Source organism: Corvus kubaryi, unplaced genomic scaffold (assembly GCF_017639235.1).
Source record: "Corvus kubaryi isolate FWS band 111438036 unplaced genomic scaffold, C.kubaryi_AGA036_p1.0 37308, whole genome shotgun sequence".
NCBI lineage: Eukaryota > Metazoa > Chordata > Aves > Passeriformes > Corvidae > Corvus > Corvus kubaryi.
Window position 1 is genome coordinate 12,118,266 of NW_024581096.1, and position 24,982 is coordinate 12,143,247.

The 24,982-nt window shown below is 36.4% G+C and overlaps 1 protein-coding gene across 9 annotated transcripts in view; it reads left to right on the top strand.

Moving 5' to 3' along the window:
* Nucleotides 1-24,982, top strand: part of PRLR (prolactin receptor) — a 155,295-nt gene that overhangs the window by 14,474 nt on the left and 115,839 nt on the right. For 5 of the 9 annotated variants that reach the window (XM_042028514.1, XM_042028515.1, XM_042028510.1 and 2 more), the window contains exons 3-5: nucleotides 5,993-6,083; nucleotides 6,319-6,380; nucleotides 7,935-8,019. The gene's annotated coding sequence lies outside the window, so the exon portion shown is untranslated. Of the gene's footprint in view, nucleotides 1-5,992; nucleotides 6,084-6,318; nucleotides 6,381-7,934; nucleotides 8,020-9,257; nucleotides 10,539-24,982 lie in introns of those variants that run through there. The other 4 variants (XM_042028516.1, XM_042028517.1, XM_042028518.1 and 1 more) reach the window with 4 other exon arrangements.

The following is a 24,982-nucleotide window of genomic DNA, read 5'->3' on the forward strand; positions in this document are numbered from 1 at the left end:
TTGGAAGCAGATGATGTGATTATAAAGGCAAATGCATGTTTACGTCATGGTGGGATTTTTTTTAACATTGGTAGATCACATGTGTAAATGTTTTCAGTATTTCAGAATAAATCTCAGTGAATATATCTATTTTTATGTATATATGTATCTGTGTCTATGTAAGCATATATAACTCGTGTATACATACATAGTGTTACACATTTTATGTTAAGCTGTCTCTTTATAAATATGTAGCTTAGTGTTGTGAGAAAATGCTCACCATTAACAATTTGCTGTCGCAAATGAGTATTTTATATCACTCAAAGAATCGCCAGCAAAGGTGCTGGCCCAAGCAGGTTTAATATTTAAGTGAAAATGTAACAAAGTTCATTGGCAAGGTTCATTCTACTTACTCGATGATTAAAGCACACACAGGAAAAATTGAACTAGAACCCAAAATCAATCAACCTAAAACTAAAACTAACCAAAAAGCATCTACATGTAAGCTGGGAAAGGAAAAAGGGCAAGGATAGGAAAGGATTAAGGATAAAAATGAGTAAAGGAGACACTCCTATAGAGTCACAAGATTTTGACTAAACCACTTGGCCCAGACTTGACCAATGGTTTAGGCCTAAAGGTTTTAACAGCACTTAAACGTAACAGCACACTTACTAGATATTTAAACGATCTATCAAAAGATTCTATAGAATTTACTGTAAGCATAACAATATTTCACCTCAGGCCTAACTTACAAATCTAAGTTACTTAACAATCTAAGAGAGCAACATTCATAGTACCTCTGCTTTAGCTTATTCACACTTGTACACACGCCGACCTGAAGGTGTATGTACAAGGTAATCGCTTGTGAAAAACTTCCCTCAAGGTCAGGGAAATACTCACATTGGATACTTTTGCATCTTCTCAAGAGGTGAAGGGCTGGGCCTTGAGGAGTGGGGGTATCAGCCCAGGATCCATTGTCATTGTTCACTGGTCCTCCGAGTACAGCAAACGTGCTGAGAGGTGCTCCACTCAGAGGAAGATGCGATCGCAGACCACTGCAGGCCAGGAGAGCTGAGAATCATTTATGAGGTTGCAAAAGATCTAAGATCATCAAGTTCAACCTCTGACTGATCACCACCTTGTCTACTAGACCATGGCACTGAGTGCCGTGTCCAGTTGTTTCTTGAAGAGCTTCAGGGATAGTGACTCTACTACCTCCCTGGACAGTTCAATCTAATGAATTCCAGTCAAACAATCCGTTCTGAGAAGAAATTCCTTCTGAAGAAAGGGTATGCTTAGGACCACTGTATCTAGGATCACAAAAGAATTGGCTTAAGTTATAATAATCTTCCATCTTGGCCACAATTCAGGTTGGTAACTTCAGTGACAAAAACGTTGTTTGACTTAAGTTGTTATTCAGGCAAGAAAAATAAGTTTCTAAAGTGGTTTGTGTTAGACAGCACAAGTTCCTGGGAGCAGACAGTATTTCTAATAAGCTCAAGAGCTTAGTCCAGGTGCTGTTTGTCAAGGCTGAGGCCTAATGAGCATTTCTGAGATCACAGTGCAGCCCAAGGGGCAGGGAGCGAGGGGAATGCACCATCACACTTATTCAATGTTTTTGCTTCCTGCATAAGACATCCTTAAAAAGATACATTTAAAGAAATGAAAATGGGAATGACATGCGACTTGCAATTACTTTTCTTGGCCCTGGGAGAAAATCTTTATCTTCAATTCAGCAGTAGTCACTGTCAAAAGAGGAAAGAACAATAATATTGGAAAGGGAAAATTAATTTTGAACTGGCATAAGAATCTGCTTATTTTCCAACTAGTTGAGGGTTTTTTTAATAATACTCTATTGATGTTGGGAAAGAAATAATGGCTTCTACTGTCTTTTAAATATTTTGAGCTATTAAGCTGGTACGAGAACGACTTGGTACTGCGTAATTTAACTGTGTATGAGGAGAACAACCTGCTCTAAGAGATTATGTGCTGTCTGTTAATTACTTCTTCCTAAAGTGAGGTATATGATTTTAAAATCAAGGGGAAACTTGATGCAGACACAGCCATAAAAAGTGATGATTTTCTAAATTAGTAGTGAATAGTATACCTGTAAGACTACTGGGTTAGCCTCTGAGGAACACGAAAAGCATTAGTAGTATGTCTTAAACACTGAGCAAAATGTATTTCCTGCCCTCCATGCACACCCTCCCCCAATCACTGGAAGTAATATTCCTGTCAGACAAACACAGCCATGCAGTCCAGAATGACTAGATAAATAATTGGATACAGAAATACAAGTCAATAAAATGAGTTGCTATTGACTCCCTTTACTCCTTATTCGCATGAACAAAGTAGATGGCGATTTTGTATTCTAGTGGTCAGATCTAAATGGCTTTGAGTGATGTTTTATTTATAGAGCACTTGGTTGCCTATAAGGTGAGTTGAAGTGCAAATTGTGATCAGGATTAAGACTGACTTTTTCATAGCTGGTAAAATAGCATCAGTAGCCAGGTCTGGATGCGTGAATAAAGTATAGACTGGTAAGAGGAGTTTTGCTGCTGTACTTCAGACTGTCCCCCATATGTGATGAGTCAGAATTTGTTCTTGGAATCTGAAGAAGTTATGTTTGTAATTCTGGAGTCAAAAACAAATTGGAGAGCATCATGACAAAATCTCAATCCATTAAGTATTTGGTCTTGATTTTGAACAGATGTATCAATGTGTGAGTGGACCATGTTCTAGGCAGCTGCCTCTTAAGACTTAGGAGCATTTTTGGAGTATGATCTATATGATGAACACTGAAAGCTGAAGAGGCGTATGTAAAATCAACAGTGATTTTGGTATATGTGATGCACTTTTTATGTTACACATGAGGTTTACTTTCTATAACCATAGCTTTTTTCCTAAATTAGTCACTTTCTTTTTGCTTTATTTAATTCTACTTGCGGTAACAACAGAACCAAATACGGAACATGAAACAATTGTATCATTTAACTAATCCTCTCCAGCAATATTAGTACAAGTTATTGATATGTTAATCACATCAATAGTGATCTGTAGATAATGCCAATTGCTCTCCAGACATTAACTGGGCTAAGGCTTTGTGGCAATTAATATTAGAACTAATTCATGTTAGTTTAAATCCTCAATTGCATTTAATTATAGATTTGTTTGTGAAAAAAACAGCTGCACCTTTTCCTCATCACTGTTAGTCTGCCAATTGAAATATGCAGCAGAAGTTTTCTGCACTGGGCAGAGTTATCGAAAGTTTTACACATGTAATCACACAATCTTTGATTATTTGTTGGCCACTGAATTATCTTCTCCGATCTTTGAGACAGTAGTGAGAAAAACTATGTATCTCTATCTTTGCAGATAGTATTATTTGTATTCATAATTATCACAATAGATAAATAGTTTGTGGGTGAATTACAGATCCATCATCATTACAATTCCAAGATTGTATGATTGGGACAGAAATTTGGCTGCTAGCCATCACAATGACATGGCTTAACTAATGTAATCAGTCTTGAAGCAGATTGAATCAGAATTTTCTTTCCTCAGGGAACAGAAGTCCCAAGGTATGTTCTAGCCAGCTGATATGATAAATTACTAATTTTTTTTGTTCTAACCAGGGATGGCAAATATGCAATTTTGTACCTTTCACAGAAAGAGATCTAAGGAGCAGCTTGTTCATTTTTTCCTTCTTTGTTTTTTTCCATTAATGTATCTTCTCCAAGACAGTGAGTGCTAATTCCAGTAAAATGATCCTTATGAAAGGGAAGCCAACTCTTCTGGAAGTGCAGTTTTGTTGAGTTGAACTTTGCTACAAACCTTTGCAAAATTCAGGTCTGCTGAAAACTGAACTGAACCTCTTCTTACTGCTAAATAAAGAAGAAATAGTATGAAAAGGACCTGTACTGCAAGAGTACAGTATATGTATTGCATATATGAAATAGACGATGTGGGAGGTATCCTGCCACTTTATATTAAAAAAGGTAAAAGTTAAGCCACTTTCCATTAAAACCATAGCATTTCTGTCTCAAAAACAGGTTCCATGTAATGGAGATGATGAGTTTAAGAATGAAGTGAATGGGGAGCATAGGGCTGGGAGCCATGCAAGGGACAAGAAACAGCAAGGAAGCTACGGCATGATAGACAGTCACTTGGTTTAAGGGGATGGCAGTACTGACAGAATTTGGAAGAATGTAGCTTGCTAGTCAGAGTGAAAGGAATAGACAACAATAACTGAGGTGTGATGACAGAAAGGAATGTAAGAGACAGATTTGTATTATTGTGGAGGTTGAAATAGAACAGCCTAGGCAAAGCAAACTTGAAAATAATGTTTCCTTATGATACTTATTGTGATTAACTTGTGCAAGTAACCAGAGTTTCTTTTTCTTAACTATCATTAAAATTTAATTTTTTCCTCATGTTGAGAATCCTGTATTTCTTATTACATCATATACTTTATCACCGTGTATCTCGCCTTTAGGCCCACCCAGCATCTTACAGATGAGATGGCTACTGATTGGTTGTAAATATATTTATCCCTCTGCTTAGGAAAGGATGAGTCTCTTTCAGAAGACTGACATAGGAAAAAATACATTGTTGGAAGATATATTAGCTCACATCTTTCTGGTTCTATCACTATTTTACAGATAGTAAGAAGATCAAGATTGCAAAAAATCTACACAGCAAAATAGAAAAAAACTGTTTGTGGATTGGTTGTTTTGGGGTTTTTTTAGTCATTCGTATGGGCTTCTATTTTTCATTAGGAGATCTTTACATAACTTCTGATCATTGAACACTACATTCTTGTTCTTTCTAAACATTGACTACTGCGTAATTAATAACTTCAATATAACCTATTTGGCTTTTAAGTTAGCAGCACTGAAATTACTAGAAGAAATTTTATGGCATGGAGTTCATTGTGTTATTTAATTCTGAAAGTGAGAAAAAGAAACAAAATGTTTAATACTGTTTAAACTTCCTCTTAATAGGAAAATGCAATAGATCTTCTGCCCTATGTTGAAATATATTCACTGTATAAACAATATTTTCTTTTAAAAACAGCTCTAGAAGAGTCTCTAACTCTTCAGCAATGGAATATGCCATTTAAAATTTGTAAAATTTTAGCAGCCTTCTCAATGCAAATAGAGAAACGAAGTCTACACAAAGTCTTTGTTTTGTTTTAATCAGTTGCTAGCATTGAGTTTGTAATGTTCTCTGAAATGATTAATTTTATCAACCAGAGACAATCACTCGATCTGTCACATTTTACAGACTGTGTCAGACTTTGTGTAGATTATATTTCTCCATTTGCATCTAGAAGGATGATGAAATTTGAAAAGTTCTAAATGGCATATACCTTTGATGAAGAGTTTGAGACTCAGCTAGGACTGTTTTTAAAACAAGACCGGTTTTATAAAGCTTACTCTACTGGGAGAAAGGTGAGTCAAAAATATCATTGTATGTCCATGCTTCCTTGTATGACGTACTGACCACAAAATCAACTTCATTCCTTTATTGAAAAGGGGCAAATTATGCCATGCCTTTCTAACTCTGCAATCCAAAAAATATTCTCTTGAAGGAAAAGTATAAACAACAAATATATAGACAAGCAGGTAGTTAAACATGAATTACTACTGTAAAACAGTTAAGTTTAGTGCAAATTTCCTGTATGTCTTCAAGTAGGTGCTGTAATGAACAGTAATTATAACAGAAACATCAAAACTGGAACTGCAGTGATTGAAAACTTTTATGACAGATACATGGAAATGCTGGCAATTTAGGTTGTTTTGGTTTGCTATTTTGTCTGATAATTACCTCAGCACACTTGAAAAGGCATCATTAATATTACAAAAAGAAAAATCTGTCATCATCACATTAAAGTTTACATTCTCTAATGCTGACAGCTACATCCCTTTTTAGGAAATAGAAAATTTTATGTCTGATTTTAGTGTCTGTGTCTAGTGGTCCCTTTTTAACCTGTGCTTAACTTTCCTTTCAGGAAAAGGAGCCTGAAAGAATACAGAGATTTTGAAACAAGAAGTGTGAAACAAATCCTTCTCCTGCCCAGGCCCCCAGCTGTGCTACATGATGTAAGTTATTTAAACATTTTGTCTCTGTTTTTTTCCTTTGTAGACAATGAAAAGATACTATTTTCTGTATGTTTAATAATGCTTCGTTTTGATTAAATTCTTTAAAAATCATGGTGAAAATTTTAATTTAATTTTAAAATTTAAGTTAATTTAGTAGATATAAAAGATGTTAAAAGACATAAAAGATGTTTTGGAAAAAAATATAAATTGAAGCCTTACTTCATTACTTTTTCAGCTAAAACTGTTAATTAGACTTGTAATACTTTCACAAATTACTCCAGCTGACCTAACCCTGAGGTATGTGAGACTGCTTATTACTACTTTCTTTGCATTGTTACTGTGTGCTTTTATAATGTTTTGAGCATTTAGAAAGTAAATGTTGTTATTGGTTGAAGTTCTATAATCTTGTTGTGTGGTTTAAATAATTTAATTCTTTTGTAGCTGTTAAAAAAATATTTCAGTGTTTCAGTCCCAATGGTCTGGAAGGATCTATTCACTAGTGTATCCAGGAAAAGAAGTGATCTCATAGGAAAGAGATCAACAAATTCCGATATATAAGTTATAGAGAATATGGGGAGGTATCAGAGAACTTAAAAGAAAATAAAGATTTAATTCTCTGTATGAATCAAAAAAGTCTGACAAGTTTCAGTTCAGTATCCGTGTTAACACAGTATTAGCACACAATCTGTCTTGCAAATCTTTCAACTGATTTGTGCTACAGTATGATTAACATACATCCATAGTAACTTAAGGATAGAGGTAATAAAATTTTAGAGGAATTTCTTGGCTACCTAGATTGGTAGAACCCACTCTGCAAAAGTGAAGAAATAAGTAAGTTGTTTAAGAAAAAGAAGTGGGAACTTGGAATCCTGAGTAGCCTGTATTTGAAGGAAATGTTCATAGCTCTAATGATTCTCAGTTAACTGACAAGACGTGTTACTTCCGTATGTCTTAGAAAAGCCATTCACTGAAGTCCTCACTGTAATTATCACAGTGGGGATACTGCAACACGCGTATCAATCAACGAGGCCCGTGGAAAAGGAATATATATATGGACTGATTCTTGATAGATGTTTCAGAGATGTTTATTTCTCCAGCCGCATGGCCGGGGCTCTGCCAAGGAACTGAGGCAATGACAGGACCCGAGGGTCCTTGCCCGTGCAGGGGAACACAAAACAACCAATGGGGAACGAGGCTGACCAGGGGCAGGGAAACCCCGTGCCTCCCCTCAGGGCCCCTCTCCCAGGGCCACATGGCAGGGGGGGGAGACCCAACGTGTAATGAAATATCAGTTGTGATCAATATGTTATTTTATTTGGAACCTGATTTTTAGTGTAGCTTTGGTTTGTTTTCCATACATTAGTACAAATATATTTTAACATAATTTCTATCTTCATTCTTACATGACTTGTAGGAACATAAGGACTCAGGGTTCCTCTAGAGTGGGTGTAAACATGAACTACCATGTGAGAATCTTGATTTTAGTCATGAACTAACCTTGAGTGTGCTTGTGTTCTTTTTGATCAGTGTCTTTTCCTATTTCTTATTCCTTCTTCTGTTGCGGAAAGCCCTCTATCCTTTTAACTTTGATTTTATCTTGCCCAGTATTCCTCCAAAAGGAATGAACTTGAAATCTTTGTTGTTTATTCACTAGTAATTCTTTTAAAAGAATTTTAAGTTTAGATTTGTCACATCAGTCATTATTGTTTTTTAAGCATTTGTAGTTATTTCTTTCTTTGTTTTGCAGCTGAAAAGGTACTTACAAAAATTAAGTAATTAATTAAATTTTAAGGTAGTTGTGAAAATTAGCTTCCTTTCCTAACTATAGTCCTATTCTTTTCTTTTATACAGATGTAAAATACATGATGTCAGCACAACTGTGTTTGCAACTGTCACTTGTTTCAAAGTTGCTAAGAATTAATGCTGGGGGTTTGCTGTAAGTGCTTTGTCTAATAACATCAGCTGTCCTTCTAAATGTGGTTGTATTTCCTATAAAAGTCTAACTCCTAGATTAAACTCCTTCATCATTAAGGTTTAAAATGTCTAATTAATGGTTTGGTTGTGCATTAACATTATTTTTAAAATGTGTAAAATATTTTATAACAGTGATTTCACAGAGCATTGATAATGCAAGCTGCTCGTAGTCTTTATAGACTGAGCACTCTTTTAAAAAATAATTTAAACAGTCTGTCATTTTCCAAAAGCCCCTTAGTTTCTTTTCAATGTATTTTCAATGTGCACATTTTGTGTGGTTCAGTCACCTGTGTAAATAACAGCTTTCTCAGAACTGAAATGAGCAAATAATTACTAACAATTTTGCATAAGCATTATTTTATTAAAAATAACTTTTCACAAGTTTACTCAACAACACAAACCATGAGGAGACTAAAGTACAAAGAGTATACAACAAATGCTCTTACTTTTTTTAACTGTGGTTGTGCTACTACACCTACTACATCTTGCTGATCACTGTACTATCTTAGCATATAAGGAAATTGATGCTGTCTCCCTTATTGCATTCTTTCAATCTGGTTTACTTTATTATTTATTTATTTATTTATTTAGGATGTAGTCTGTAGGAAAATAAGTCAAATTATACATTCTACTTTTTTTCTGAAAGTAATAGAATTTATAGTTTTTCCAACTTCCCAGGGCTAAATTGACCAATGTGGGCCAGTCAGATGAACTCTTCATCATTGTTTGTTGGGAGTTTAAAAACCAAACTAAGCAAAGCCAAAAAGACCCCCCAAATCCCACAATAATTTTCTTTACATTTTAAGCCACTGTTCCTGAAGATGGAAGGTCAGTGTCACGGGAAATTGTCTTCATAGTTGTGCTAACCTGATCTTTTTTGTCATCTAAGCTTGTGCACTTGAGGTATTTGAAAAGGAAAATTGAAAACTGATGTATAACCATATTCAATAGGAAAACAATTATATGAGTGGAGTGATGTATTCTTGGTGACCTGTGTTGCTTAGAAACAAACTACTGTCTTGTCAATTGATTAAATGCTTGTCTTCTAATTGTTTTTTACTGGAAAGTCCATTGCAATGCCTGACTCAGGCTCAGACATTCCTCCATTAACCACGAGGTCAAGCTACTATCTGCTGCTTTCCTTTCTTCAATCTCACTTCATCTCAACTAAATCTCACTAAATCTCAACTTCAATCTCACTCACATCTCAACTAAAATCACTCAGACACCTCTCAGTGAGCATTTCTTACACAAAGTTACAGTTATTAGTACTGAATTTACCTGGTGCAAGTTGGGTTAGAACACACATGATCACATAGTGCATTTCTGTTACATTAGCCAGTGCACACAAGAAAGGATTTTAAACAGTATTTTATTAATATTAAATTAGTTTATATGTGGCCAGGTAAATAATCTGCCACTAGAAAGTTACCCTGTCAACATTGTTTGAACAAATTTAAACCAATGAAGTAATTTGATACAAGATCTATTCTATGTGTTGTAGTACTGCATGCTTTTGGTGAAGTACAAGAACTTATCTGGCTGGACTTAGAGTTTCAGTTGTTTTGGTTTTTTTTTCTATTAGTTACTGAAGAATGTTTCTAGAATCACAGCTTCCTTATTCAGCTACAGATCTGATATGTTTCTTTTCTTTTGTTTCACCCTTTATCTTAATTATTGTAAAATCCTTCTTTTGAACTGAAAAACATAGCTGTCTTCTGTATATATTTATGTAAAATATTGCTGCAGTGTGTAGTTTCTCACCATCTCATTTCTATATCTACCTTTAAACTTGTTCCCAAACTTCTCACTTTAGACCCCAAATGCCTCCCTTTCTATGCTAGCCATTATTGTCCACTTTTTAAATTTTCAAGTGGTGTTTTTTTTGCTTTCTCTCATTTTGTATTTCCCACTTGGTAGGAATTTATGTAAACATTCAGTAATTCCCTTACATTCCATGGCTTCTTACTGTGACTTTTGGTCCATGTGCTCATTAATTCAAGAACTGAGTTTCAGAAGTGTTCAACCTGCTTAGGGAATGTCCTTGAAGTAAGTAATAGTAAAAAGCTCAGTAGAATTAAGAGCATACAAGAAGATCTTCACAGCTTTTATTCTTTTCCTTACAATGACCTATAGAAAACAGCATCAAATAATCTATTTTCAGGTGAGATATACCTTAAACCTGGACATCATATGCGTTTCTGGATACTGTGGTAACTGCTGTTGTGTTGTCAGGGAAACAGCCTTGTGCTGTAGGCAAAACCAATGAGGATTAAGCAAAGCTATAATATAGCTAAGTCCCTGTGACCTTATCAGGATCAAGATCTGTCAGTTCTTCACTTTGCAAGTGTCCCTCAGGAGTGAGAGAGATATACACAAGTAAAAGCATACCTGCAGTATGCCTGATATAAGTATCAGTCTTGGAGTATTCTAAGAGGTGAAAGCATTTCTCAGTTAGATGGATTAAAAGACTCCGTTTGTGTAAGTAAAATCTTTATAAACTAAATGATAGAAAAGTTTTCATGTGAGCTATGAATGTGGATGAGATAACTGAAATATGATGAACTCTGGAGTCTCATCTTTGTTGAAAATTCACACAAAAATATACCAATATAAAAGTAAATTAAAGTCGCAGTGATAAGAAACAAAGTTTATAGCACTCTGGGATGCAGAGTAGTTGCCAACAGTTTTCAGCACAGTGTTCTTCTTTAGTAGTAAATATTGATGCATGTGTCACTAAAGTAAACTCACACTCCAATATAAATGTATTATTTAATCCCAGTTTTTTTGTATTAAAAGAAGTTAAACATTTCTGCGTAAGTGTTAAATTTTTTTTGGTGTTTGTTTCTAATGCAAAATAGAATGTTACACATTAGCTGAATTTTCATAAAAAATACGAATGAGTGAAGGAGCAACTACATTTTACATGCTTTGGCAGAGTCTCTGGAGTTTATTGTGCTTTTCTTTCTTGTATTGTTGTGTAACATCAAACATGATTTAATGTCTTTCTTAATTAGCCCTAAGTTTTAATTATTAATCTGCATTTATCAACCATTGTATTTTCTTTTCAAGTATCTCTTGTGTTACATGTCCATTATAAAAAAAAAATTAAATTCAGTGTTAGTTCATCTGGCAGAAAATGCCATATGAATCTTTTTCATTAGTGATACTGTCCCATGTCTTGTGCTGAGAAGGGAGCATCTGAGGCAAAGTGTGAAATGAGATGTCTGATATGATAATGGCTTGACTTCTAACATTACCTTGTGATATATTTTCTTTCTTAGTGATTTGTTTTTTTCCTTCAGGTTAATCTAAACCTCTGGCCAAAGACAGTGGATTCTGTTGATTTTGATTATTCCTTTCTGCCATCCCAGTCCTTTTTCTCAGTGGTCCTCTATTTCATTCTTTTTAATATCTGATTATTTAAAATACCTGGGTGTTTGGCTCAGAATGATTGTCTTTACCATTTCATCAAAGTTACAGAAAATTTCTGTGTATAAGAAAGCAAGTGTATTATCAAAATAATTGTATTATCAAAGCAAGTTCAGGCATTTTGCATCATGCTTAAAGCCATTATAGAAAACTTGAAATTGCCCTGATTTTATTGCCTCATTTCTGAGAGCAGCCACTTTCCTGATAAGGTATTTCTATCAGAACATCAGGGGAATAAATTAAGCAAGAGGACAGTGAAGATTTGGCCACTGCTGTGAGTTCAATATGATATCAGCCTGCTTAATTACGTAAAATGAGCTGTAGAAAAGTTAGAGATGAGACCATATTCAATACTTTAAATATTTAATGCTTACATATTTAAGAACAGAACAACATCAAAGTTTTTAGAATACATGCAGCAGTTGACTTAGACTGCAGCTTATTTTTTGGAAGAAAAATGCACTGTGATGAAAAACAGAACATTAATTTGCAAAGTTAAAGGATTAGGAAACATGTTGTACCTTTCTCCTTCCTGCTTCCTCTTTTATTATTAATTTTTTACTTTTAGTTTTCAAATTAAGTACAGAACTGCATACTTTTCTTAACGTATTATCTACATCTCAGACTTTTTTCCCTTCTTGCATTTTTTTTCTAATTTTGTACAAATAAATCTGTCCTTATTTTCTCTTGGTCCACCCTGTATTAGAGCTCACTAATATGAATGACCTTGACCAGTAATGACTAAATTAGAAAACAATAAGTAGAATCCAACTTTTTCTTTTTCTTTTCTTTAAACCAACTAACTAGTTCAACAGTGTTCCAGTAAATTACTGCAAGTTGTCTACTACCCTGCTGGTTTCTGGGATAATCTGCAATCCTGAACAATAGCGATAGCAGCAGCAGTCTCTCCAGTTGTTTTGTTTGTGGACAAAGAGGCAGATCAGCCTTTCCCAGCTCATGGAGTGCATTAGGTGAATCCAGGACATGTCATCCTCCCTGTGCATGTGCTGTGCAACTGATCCATGAGTGCATAACAGGTCTAAGATATTTCTGAAGCTGTCGATTTACAGCAGGCCATCTGTGCATGGCCCAAGGCCATGTGTCCAGGTGTTCCAACTTGTTTAGCAGATATCTGTTCTTCCATGTGAAATGCTGGCAAATACAGTTTTCTCTGTAATTTTAAATTACTGGTGTAACTTTGGTCCATCTATTCAAAATACCATGTACCATGGACATTTAATTTTTTGGATCAAATTCAGACGAATTCCGAACTAGTCATTGGAAAAATGTTATGGTGAAGTCAGCTTAATTCTGTAATACCAATATGGAGGAAACCAGAACTAGACTTACAGTACTCTACTCATGTCTGATTTTTCTTCCTCTTTTATCTTATATGGCTACGGACAGTGCTGTAAAATACAAGAACAGTTTACAAAATCAAAATATTCACATTTGTCATATATTGACAACAAAACCCCAGAGAAAAATGAGGTTATGGAAGACCTCAGGTGTTTAGGTTGCTGTTTTCAAAAGACTGAACAGAGAACTGTAGTTTTAATTGAAATAAAGAAAAGCATAATGTCCAAGCTCTGATTTAGTCCAAAGATCTCCTCAAATCTAATTCTTGTGAATTATATCTCCAAAGATTACGGAACATTAATTCCATGATTTTTATGAGATTGTGTGTTTATAGGAATAGACTGCATTCATTATTTCTGCACTGCATTGTAATATGTTGAATTTGGTGCACTATACATAACACAAGTATACAAATCTGTAGGTTGGATGGGTTTTTTTCCTATGCTTATTGTTTTCTAATTTACTTTTAGACTTCTGATGTACATGTTTAAGAGTTAAATTTCTCATGAAGGTAACTTAGTAGCCATAAATCACCTTCTGAATAGGTTTGTATGAGTGAAACACTCAGCCTTGGAACACACTTGTTCAAGTTATGAAATACAGATGCTATGGTGGGTATATTAATTAAGTAATGTGTGGTTTCTTAAAAGAAGGACATATAACAATATGCTGTTGTCTATCAGTTTCAAGTGAAAGACTGCCAGCCACAGCAGCTATCTGTGAACAACTGAATGTATTTGTAGTAGCTGTCTTTGTGTCACTGCAATAATAAGTAGCAATAGATAGATAATCCTAACAGAAATCAAAGACACTAACAACTAACCAGGAGTATCTCATGCTTTTGCAAATTCCTTGCCCTATCTTTTTTATATGGAAGATGATGCAAAATGCTTATATCAGCATATTCATATTCGTCTGCGTACTTGACTGCATGTTTTATCATTTGCTCCATTAGTATTTATTTTACTTGTGTTTTGTGTACAAAAATAATCAAACAAATAGAAAAATAGGTAGCGGTAGGCTTTAGATCTATGGATATTCTTTACAAACAACTCACTGTGGGTGTGTTTTTGTGTGTGTGTGTGTTTTACACATTGATTTTCTGTTTGCAAACCAGTTTAAACTTAGAGAGAGGATCAACCCAAAACTTCAGTTATAAGGCTGTTATCACTATGTTTGACTTTATATCCTCCTTAAAATCAAACTATTTGACAGCAGCAGTAGTTAATCATGCCGCCTTGAGGCTTACTGTGATCCAACAAGCAGCATGCAAGCTAGAGAATGCTTAAGGGTGCTCCCTTATGGCTCACTTCATCTTTCAGGAGACAACAAATGAATTCAAGTAGGGAGTAGTAGCTAAATGCCTCCTCTCATGCCTGTCCACGTCCTAACTCAGAGAGCAAGGAGGCTGCTGCAGAGGTACAGAACAGTGAAGTCATAGCTCTGCACTGAAGGAAAGTGAAGTGTGGCTTTCACAGCTGTCCTCTCTCTGTAAAAGGGAAGGTGTTTCATTTCAGAATCAAAGTCGCTTGGCTTAATTGCCTGTGAAAACTGTGTAATACTTGGCAGCAATATGTGGCATGCTACCCTGTAATTTCATTTTCAAACTGTTTAAAAAGGGAAAGTTTGGGGAAGCCTCAATGCTTCTTGGGCTTTTTGATCTCTTGGTAAGTGTTGTGCACATTTGCAGATTATTTATTAAAACAATATAGAACATGCATGTTTTCCACTATTACTTTTATTTGAAGCACCAGTGCTTCAGTTTAATGTTTCAGAAGTGATAGAATCAAGTCCAGAAAATAGGAAAATCAAGAAAAATTCAGCTGCTTTGCTAACATTCTTTGTTGTCCCCATTTTGAGTCTGCAATTTAGGTAAAACCTGAGTAAATGCTGGTGTAAATATCTCTGAGAGATATTACATTCTTCGGAAGCAATAATATTCAGCCTGTTTCAGTCTAAGAAAAACACACAGAGGATCATTTAGCTTAACAGTTCTGTTTTTTAAGGGTATTAACAGGCCCACATCCAAGAAAGTGATTATTTCAGTGCTTGTTGCTTAGGATTTATATTAAGGCACATGGTTGCTAACATAAAACTGTTCTGCTTCCTTAGGAAAAGGTATTTAAGTCCTCTCAGGCACGAAAACACGGAAGTGGCTGCAGTGGATCACAGCTGTTCATTTTTCCTATATTCAGCCTGTGGTTGAAGTTCATAACCCATTCTACAGAGAAAAAGGAAAGAATATTGCATTTACAGAATAATCATCTTAATAAAGAAAATTTCATGTTAGATTCTTGCTGCTTGTGAGGCTTGATTTATATGCAAAGACTGCTCAGTTGAGTAAAATGGAGAAAATGAAGAAATGGTGAAAGTTACTTCTCAGTTTTCTTGAGTAAAGGAGAACAGTATGACAAATAGAAGGAAAAAAACCAGAGAGGCCCACAAATTGACAGTGACACAAGTAGCTGACTGTCTTCTGAATAGTCAGTATTTGATGGATATTGCCTGACCAAGTACAACAAAGAAATTGGGTAAAATTCAGGACAAAATTTTAGGGAGGGGATATGATTGTCTGTCAAGAACATAGTGAGAACCTTGGGTATATCATAAAGAAACTTTTGGGCTATTGAGTGATGTTAATTACATGTCCTGATACATAGGTTAGATAACAGTTGTAAGAGTTCTGATATGAGATGTCTGAAAAGCTCCATGTTCAGCCTCTGATAGCAAACAAGACAAGCACTGCAGTGCTGCCTTTTAGCATTTCTTTCTGCACTTTGGTATTTACAGTTTCTGAGTCATAGAAGCCCAGTATATTTTCATCGCATCATTTGTTGTTTCATAAGCCCACATTGTTATCTCTTTTCTAAGTTACACAGTCCAGGTCTTTTTTCTCTTTTGTATGGGTTGTTTTTTTTTTTTTCCTACATCTTTCCTTGTATTTTTAACGTTATATTAAAATTCCTGTCTGAATTCCTTCTGTTATTTCCTGTGTTTTTTTTCTTTTTTGATAGAGTATGTTTTAAACTGAAATCAGTAATACTAATATATAGATACGGCTTTGATTTCTGTAGTCCATATGAACACTGATAATACTGTCCAACATTCTATTCTTAGAGCATCTGTATAAAAGAGGGGGATTTTTTTGTTAGTAGGTTTCTTTCTTAGTACATCCATTTGATTTCATCTTCATTATAGGTACAACTACTTGGGTTTTTTTCTTTCAGTGTTCACTGAGTTTGTAGGTACCAAGAAAATTGTATTTGCTAATGTGATTTTCAAAGTGGAAATGAAATCTGTGCATGTTCTCTTGGTTATAGAGCAGAGCTCAGATACAAACCACAGTCAACTTGCATGTCTTATACGCTGGTGCTTGTGGAGATTGGACTAGAGTTTCCTGCTGTTATCTCAGTAGTCATTTGAGATAATAGAACTTCTAAGAGTTGAGGTTACAAACACCCTGTTTAACAGAGCGATATGGTGTTTGGACAACCAGAATCACAGTTAGGCAAGCAGATACTTTTCATCCAGTCGTCCCTTTTATCAGGTGTCTGATATGTTCTTAAGTGTTCAGGATCTTGGGTTTCAAGCCTATTGAATTCCTTAGCCTATGATATTAGGTGTAGTTTATAGGTCCCACACTGTCTAGCAGGGCACATTCATTTTGCACAGGGTAAATGTCACCCTGGAACTTCATCCAAGAATTTTCAGCTTATGTATCTTTTAAATCTTCTAAAAATATAATATACAAGCTTCAGTAGAACCCAGCAGAAAAAACCTAATTACTTGCATATTTTACACGGTACTAGACAAAAGTGATACTTACCCTACTTCTACAAGTCAAACATATGCTTTTTCCTTTAAAACTCCTTTCAAATATCAGACTTCAGTTTTGGATAAGGCAGAAACTTAGACTGGTTATAACAGGTATTGGGTCTGCAGGAACAACAGGTATTAGATACATAAGTTTCTGTTTTACTGACCATGTGAACCACACATAAACCTTTAATATAATCTGGCATGTGTACATGACTGCTGCATTACATTTTCTTAACAAGGTTCTGTTTAAATTTCCCATTTATTCACTGGCATTTTGACAACTCCAGAAACAGGTCTGGCAGGATTTTTAAAAATAAATATTCTAATCTGTTTTACAATGCTACAATTTTATTTTTTTCATAGTAGTATTCAACTTGGCTTTCCCATACGGCTGCGTTAATGTCTTTGATTACTTCATTTCAGGTAAAAATTCCCTCTAAATTTTCTTTTCCTTGGCATGTCTGCAGTAGATATCTCCTATACACTACCTTCATGAAAGGAATTGGGTAGGACTCTAATGGCCTGTGAATATTTGCCAGTACGTGATCAAAAATGTAAACAGAACTGTGTTTCAAGTTCTGCAATTCTTGGATTGAGTAGCTCAGTTGGAAGGGACCTACAATGATCATCTGGTCCACCTTATTATCACAGAGTCATAGAATAGTTTGGTTTGGAAGGGACCTTAAATATCACCTAGTTCCAACCCCCTTGTCATGGGCAGGGACACTTTTCACTAGACCAGATTTCTCAAAGTCTCTTCCAGTCTGGCCTTGAACAGCTTCAGGAACAGGGCGTCCACAGCTTCCCTGGGCAACCTGTTCCAATGCCTCATGACACTCCCAGTAAAGAATTTCACCCTAATGTGTAATATAAACTTACACTCTGTCAGTTTAATGACACTCTGCCACGTCCTGTCACTATATGCCCATGTAAAAAGTCCTTCTCCATCTTTCCACATATTATGTATTGGAAGCCTGCTCTAAGGTCTCCCCAGACCCTACTCCTCTCCAGGCTGAATATACCCAACTCTCTCAGCTTGGCTCCAACAGGTCTGTGTCCTTATGTTGGCGGCCCCAGAGCTGGATGCACCACTCCAGGTGGAGTCTCACAAGACCAGAGTAGAGGAAGAGAACCACTTCCTTTGATCTGCTGGTCACATCATTCTTTGGATGCAGCCCAGGACACAACTGAGTTTCTGGGCTTGCAAGCACATGTCACTAGGTCATGTTGAACTCCTCATCCACTTATAGCCCCGAGCCCTTATCCCTAGGTCTGCTCTCAATCCTTTCTCGTCCCAGCCTGTACTTGTGCTTGGGATCGCCATGACCCAGGTGCAGGACCTTGCACTTGACCTTGTTGAACTTCACAAGGTTCACACAGACCTACCTCTCAAGACTGTCATGTACATGTCCAGTCCCTCTGGATGCCATCCCTTCCCTCCAGTGTGGTGACCACACCACACAGCTCAGTGTCATCAGTGAGGGTGCCCTCAATCCCCCTGTCCATGTCACCAGCAAAGATGCTGAACAGTGCTGGTCCCAGCACTGAGCCCTGAGGGACACCACTTGCTGCTGGTGGTGTCCCTTACTTGGACATCAAGCCATTGACTACAACTCATTGAGTTCAACCATCCAGCCCATCAAGATATTCAAGACTGATTCCTGTTCTTAGGACTCTCCAATGGTTCCTGTGCCCCCATGAAATTTGTTCCTTAGGATTTGGGGATTTTCCTAAGCATAAACCATCTACTGATCATACTGATTTGCTTACCCTTTATAATTGCAGTCTTTACTGATAATTTTAAGTTTTCATAGAGTCTAATATAACCAACTTGTATGCAGTATTATTTAAATACACGATGAATTTTACTTTTTCTGAAGAAATTGAGTTGGTAAGCCCTCAGGTTTGTGGTCTTCTTTTTTAACAACTCTCTGGGTCTTGAGAGGATATGATTAAAACTTTCATTCATTTTTTTCTAACTTGGAGTATTATTAGAAGATAGTGTAAATTTATAAGTCTGAATTTTCATCTGCTTAAAATCATCATAAGTCACTTTGAAACAATGCAGCCAATTACCCTGTTGGGTTTTAAAAAAGAAAAATAAAACCTTACAAAAAGTATGTCTATTTTTGGAAGATATTTAAATATAGAATAGTTGGCTTTCGCAGGTATGAAAAACCTGTATTTAGTAGAATCATAACTTTTTGAAAATATATTATTAGTTATTTATTATTGTGGCTTCTTGATGACTTCTTTAAAGGATAATTCTGTATTCTTTGTCCAAATATATTTATCATAGTTTTTCCATTCTTTTCCACGATTAAAAAATACTTGTATTTTCTTTTATTCTTTATCTTTCTTATCTCTCTTAAATTCCTTGTGTTCCACTCTGTGGATTACTTCACATGTATAAGTTACTTGTTAAACTGTCCCTCTCAGAAATCTAGGGAAGGGTGATACAAGTCAAATGTTGTTATTTATGCCAAAACAAAATACGATGCTATTGAATTGATTCTAATAGTTAAGCTAGGGGCACAGTGTTGTAGACACAGACTCATGGACTCATTTTCGTTGGAAATAACCTTTAAGTTCAAAGAGTGCATTAAGTCAGCCTGAACCAGCAGCAAAAGCAGTAGCTGTGAGAGAATGAGAGAACATCAGGATAACATTGATTCAGTGTTTCTTTTGTGTATGATTTGTTATTTTTCTAAGATACTGCAGAAATTGATTTAATAAATTGTCTGCTTAGTTGGCATTTAATATTCACTTATCTTGCGTTGCCGTGGCTGTTCTGTTCTGCAGCTTTTCCCACGGTGAACCAAACTAATTTACAATGTTGTCAGGCTGCAAATGAGTAGGAAAGAGAACTAGTGCTTATCTTACATTCAGGGCTAAAGGAGGTGAACCTAGGCATGTACACTAGCAAAGTGCTTTGGAAAATGCTGTAAATAAGATGGGTTGCATATCAACACTAATAATTTAGTGACTTTGGAGTCATGTCCCTTCAACACTACTGAGTCCTTTTCATTTAGTTTTGACAATTTGCAATAGTTCATTTTATTATTCTGTTCCAGATCTTGTACTGTTATGTGCATTTGAAACAGGTTTTCCAATATATCCTCTGTAAGGAAAGCTCTTTCTGGTTTGGTTTTTATTCTGACAGCCTCTCATGGTGCCACTGAAAACTCTTCATGACACTTACAAGTCAATACTTTTTAACAAGGTCACTCATTTAATTTTTTTCTTGAAAGTAAACCCTGGATTGGTGGATATATGAATTTTTTTTTTTTGTGTTGGACATGAAGTAAAGAATATGATGGATACAGTTGCAGATTAGTTCCTTAATAATATAAATTTGGACGTAAATGATGTCCTGTCCTTTGCTGAGAACTAACTGAGGACCTTTTTCACCTCTTGTGGGTTTACTGACTGGATTCACGGAAATAATCCATTATAATATTGTAAACTTTTACCTCAGCAATGCACCCCTGTGTAATTTACCTGGTTTACATTATTGTTTGCTTCTTGCTCCTAGGTTTCTTGGTCTCTCATAGTATGTCACAGGCACTGTCATCATCCTAGTCCCCCTGTCAGTATTACAGTCTTAAAAATCCTGTGCTTTCCTACTTAGGTGAGAAATCCCAATCCACACTGATCCTATTTTCCTTATTAATCCTGAGAACTCATTTATCTGATTTGATTCAGGTATTTTAGTGTTTAACACTACTCCTCTGTTGCAGTGAACAGTTTTTCCAATGTTTTGTGTACTGAGCACAATAAGCTTTTAATTTATTATTTTCTTTCACCGTGTTTTTATGTGTTTACAATGTTATTAAAGCAATTTAAACCCAGCCATTTTGGTTCCCCCATTTTATTTCTTGTACTGTGCTTTGTATGTGTTTTCCTACCTTTGGTAGTACTTTTTGAGTTACCATACCAGGTTTAAGTGCAACTCTATTCTTAATCAACCAAATCCTCACATATCTGCAAAACAATACAAGTAAGTAATTTCTTAACTTCTTTACTTGCCCTTCATTTCCACCAGTACAATATAAACTTTATAACATTACTGTCTTAAAATTGAGTATGCCTAAAAAAATTTTACTTGATCACTATGAGATTAGGAAAAAAGGGAAATACAGAAGTTAAAGAAAAGCAATCAAATCTGAATTCCAGAGTCTAAGTGGAGAACCACATAGGTATGAATATGAAATGTTTATGGACTAATATATGTTTTATGGGAGGAGGCTGAAATTTTCATCATGCATAGTAGTAGGGACAAATTATTTTTGAGATCCGCTAAGAAATGCACTTATGCAATAGATCATACATGATTCTACACTTTCCTGATATCTTGAGTCACTGTTCTACACTTTCAAGAGACTGAGAAGGTTATGAAATAATAGGATTTCCAGTATTAAATAATAGAAGGTCTGTACAAAAAGTTAGAGGAAATTGCAGGATTTTTTTGTTTTGTTTCTTAAATATTAATTTCCTACTTTAAACCTTCTCTAATTTTCTAGGTATTGTAGAAGCCATTTTAATTGAGACTGTGAGATTATTTGCATTAAATGCTACAGTGGTTTTCATGCTCAGTCTTCTTTTGCATGCTTGACAGTACTTCAGATTTGAAGTAATGATGAACTGCACAGTTACTGTTTTGTTGTTTCAAACTCAGAATATCTTGGAAAGACAACTTAGATTTTAGCCTGGTTCTGGATGCGTGAAACTCTCCTTTTCCATCACATTCAAGCATGAAGTTTATTTTTATGTTGCACTCTTTGGCTATAGCCTCCTGGAAATTATTTTGATTTGCTTTTTTTATTCAGTGCAAAGGAAAGGGCATTCAGAGAAGGAGTTTTGGTTGTATTTTTGGTCTGTTTAATAGTAGGAGAAAACATCAAAACAAGACATTTGATCATGACAGAAATAGAAAAAAAAATCAAATTAGAAGAATTTTCAGTATAAATAGATGTATAATTGCAATCCCATAGCCCTTGAATTTCTGTAATTACACATACTCAAAAAAACCTCTATGTCATTGCCATAATGAAAAAGCCATCATTTCTCTTCAAAAGCACTTCAGAAAGCAAAATTCAGACAGTCTGCCAGCATATTCAATTTGTCCATCTCTCACAAAAATTGTACACTATCTTCAGTAAGGAAATTGGTCTTCTGTCAAAAGCAAAGTAATTACAAGAATTTCTCAGAAAAAAAAGCGTTGCTCTCATCACTTCTTGGAATTAAAATTGTAACTATTTCTCTTCCCCTTGCTCCCTCATCTGTTTAATTTCATGAGTATATAGGTCCCTGACCTTGGCCTGATTGACAAGGGAAGTTAAAACTGCAAGCACTTACTATTCCTTTCCACACATCAGTGAAATGATGTTAGGAATATTAAATGGATGAACACAGCTTAACTAATATTTAAATTATGGAAGGTATAATGTATGCCATTTCATAGTAAACAGTTTACTTTATAATATTTTTTTTTCAGTCAGTAAAAATCTGAAATACTATGATTAGAAGAAAAATGGATTAATTGTTTTTATGTATGATAAACATGTCAGTATATTGTGTACTTCCTGCTAGAATTTACTTTATTTGTTTACAATTATACAATTAGCAAATATTAGTAAACATGAACCTACAGACTGGTTATGCCCTCCATGATCCCTGAACTGCTCCTTTCAAACACAATTTTACTCTCTCTCATCTTTTCCCAGCCTCCAGATAGTAACAACAAGGCTGCTGTTTGATCAGCAGTTGTGTACATTCCATATGTCAGGTTATGAATTCTATTAGAGAAGTAAAATTGAACAGAATGTGGAAGTTGCCAAAAATTATTAATAAAAATTGTCAGCAAAGCTAAGATTGCTTTCAAATTGGGCATGAAGTGTTCTGTAGATACACTCACAGTTTTGGGTTTTTTTAGAGACCTCAATATTCATACTAAGATCCCAGAACCCACAATAAAATGTGTTGGAAGAAGGAGACTAAAGGAGAGTTAAATTATCAGGCCGTATTGCCTAGTAGTGATTTCTTTAATTCTCATTTGAACTTCTCTTTCTAGCTTCTGTGTTCTTTGAAGACTCTCACTCATAAACCATAAAAAGTGTGTTGATACTACAGCTTGTATTTCTTCCCTACTACAATATATAATTTTTCATCCTTTCTCAGTCCTTCATTACTATTTTATTCAAAGAATGTATAACCCAGCATCTCATTCAGAGTTCAGTTCCAAGGCTTAAGTTCATCAAGATGAACAAGATTCTCACATTATTTTTATGCTGGTCATGGGAGAAGATTGAAAAGAGATGAAGGGATGAAAAGAAGGCTGGGTATCCCACTGGACACAAGTGAAGTCTTCGTAGTCCATTGGACCTGATGATATGCGTCCCAGAGTCCTGAAGGTATTGACTGATGAAGTTCCTAAGCTGCTCTCCATGATATTTGAAAGCTTATGGCAGTCAGTTGATGTTCTAGGCAACTGGAAAAAGGGAAATGTACCCATTTTTAAAAAGAGAAGAAAGAACAGCCCTGGAAACTACTAACCTGTCAGCCTCACCTCTGTGCCTGGGAAGATCAGGGAACAGATTCTCCTAGAAACTGTGCTGAGGCATTTGGAGCTCTATTCGGGACAACCTGCACAGCTCCACCAAGGGAAGTCCTGCGTAACCAAACTGTTGACTTTCCATGATGGAGTGACCACATCAGTGGATGAGGAGTGGGTTACAGATTTCATTTATCTGGCCTTCTGTAAAGCCTTTGATATGATCCGCCACACATCCTTCTCTTGAAATTGGAGAGACATGGGTTTGATGAGTGGACTGTTTTGTAGGTAAGGAATGGGTTTGACGGTCATATCCAGTGGTCAACTAATGGACATCAGTGACAAGTGCTGTCCCTCAGGGGTCCATGCTGGGACAAGGGTAATTTGATATCTTCATTAATAACATAGACAAAGGGATCCAGTGAACCCTCAGCAAGTTTGCAGGTGACACCAAGCTGAGAGATGTGTTTGACACACTTGAAGGACAGGATGCCATCCAGAGGGACCTGAACAAGCTGGAAGAGTGGGCTTATTGGAATCTCATGAGGTTTAACTGAACCAAGTGCTGGTGCTACATCTGAATTGACGCAACCCCTGCAATCAACCCAGTTTGCGGATGAACAGACCCAAGAGCAGCCCTGCCTAGAAAGACTTGGAGGTGCTAGTAGGTGAGAGGCTGGACATGCCCCAGGCATGCCACTCACAGCCCAGAGAGCCAAACGTGTCCTGGGCTGCATCCAGAGCCCCGTGGGCAGCAGGGGAGGGAGGGGATTGTGCCCCTCTGCTCCGCTCTGCTGAGACCCACCTGGAGCACTGCATCCAGCTCTGGGGTCCCTGCACAGGAAGGACAGGGACCTGCTGGGGTGAGTCCAGAGGAGGCACATCGATTTGTTCAGAGGGCTGGAGCACCTCTGCTATGAGGAAAGACTGAGAGAATTGGGATTGTTCAGCATGAAGAACAAAAGGCTTCAGGGCTACCTAATTGTGGCCTTCCAGTACCTGAGGGGAGCCTACAAGAAAGATGGAGAGCAGCTATTTACAAAAGCATATGTCTTAGTTTAAGACAATTTAAAGGGGAACACTCTAAAATGAGTTGCCCACCCCAACAGGTTTAGCCAATCCCTTTCCACCAATAAGGAGAAAATGAATACGGGCAGGTGTAAGTGAAAAAATTAGTTTGCCAACAAATGAAACTGCAACAGGCAAAAAATAACAGTAAATAATCACTAGATACAAAATTTCTAAAACATACTCCCCGAGAACAAAGAGAAACTCAAAATGCCAGAAATGCCTTTTTCGGGGCTGGTGTCTGCCACAGGCAACTGGGTGAGGGGAGACAAAGGGAAAAGATGGCAGCAAACTCTCCCCCCAAGATGGTGGCAAACCCTCCCCCAAGATGGCGGCCTTTGCACAGGCCGGGAGACAAAGGGAAATTATGGTGGCAAACCCTGACAAGAAGGTAGGAGATATGGAGCAGTTCTAGTGGCAGATGGAGACCTGCTGGTTTGTGTGGGGTTAGCTCTGCTGCCCACCGCCTCTTCCTGCCACATCCAGGACTCCACCAGTGTCGGTGGTGCTGCTGTCTGCCAAGCCACTGTGTGGGGTTAAAACTGGCCTGTTGGCACTGACCTGGCCCCAGGGACCAGCTCAAGCTCCATGCTGCTGATAGGGTTTGCGAAGTTCACTTCAAAACAGTTTTTGCTTGTGAAAGCCCAGAAAAAACCCAACCACCTGAAGCAACCCTCACCAAAGCGGAGCCTCC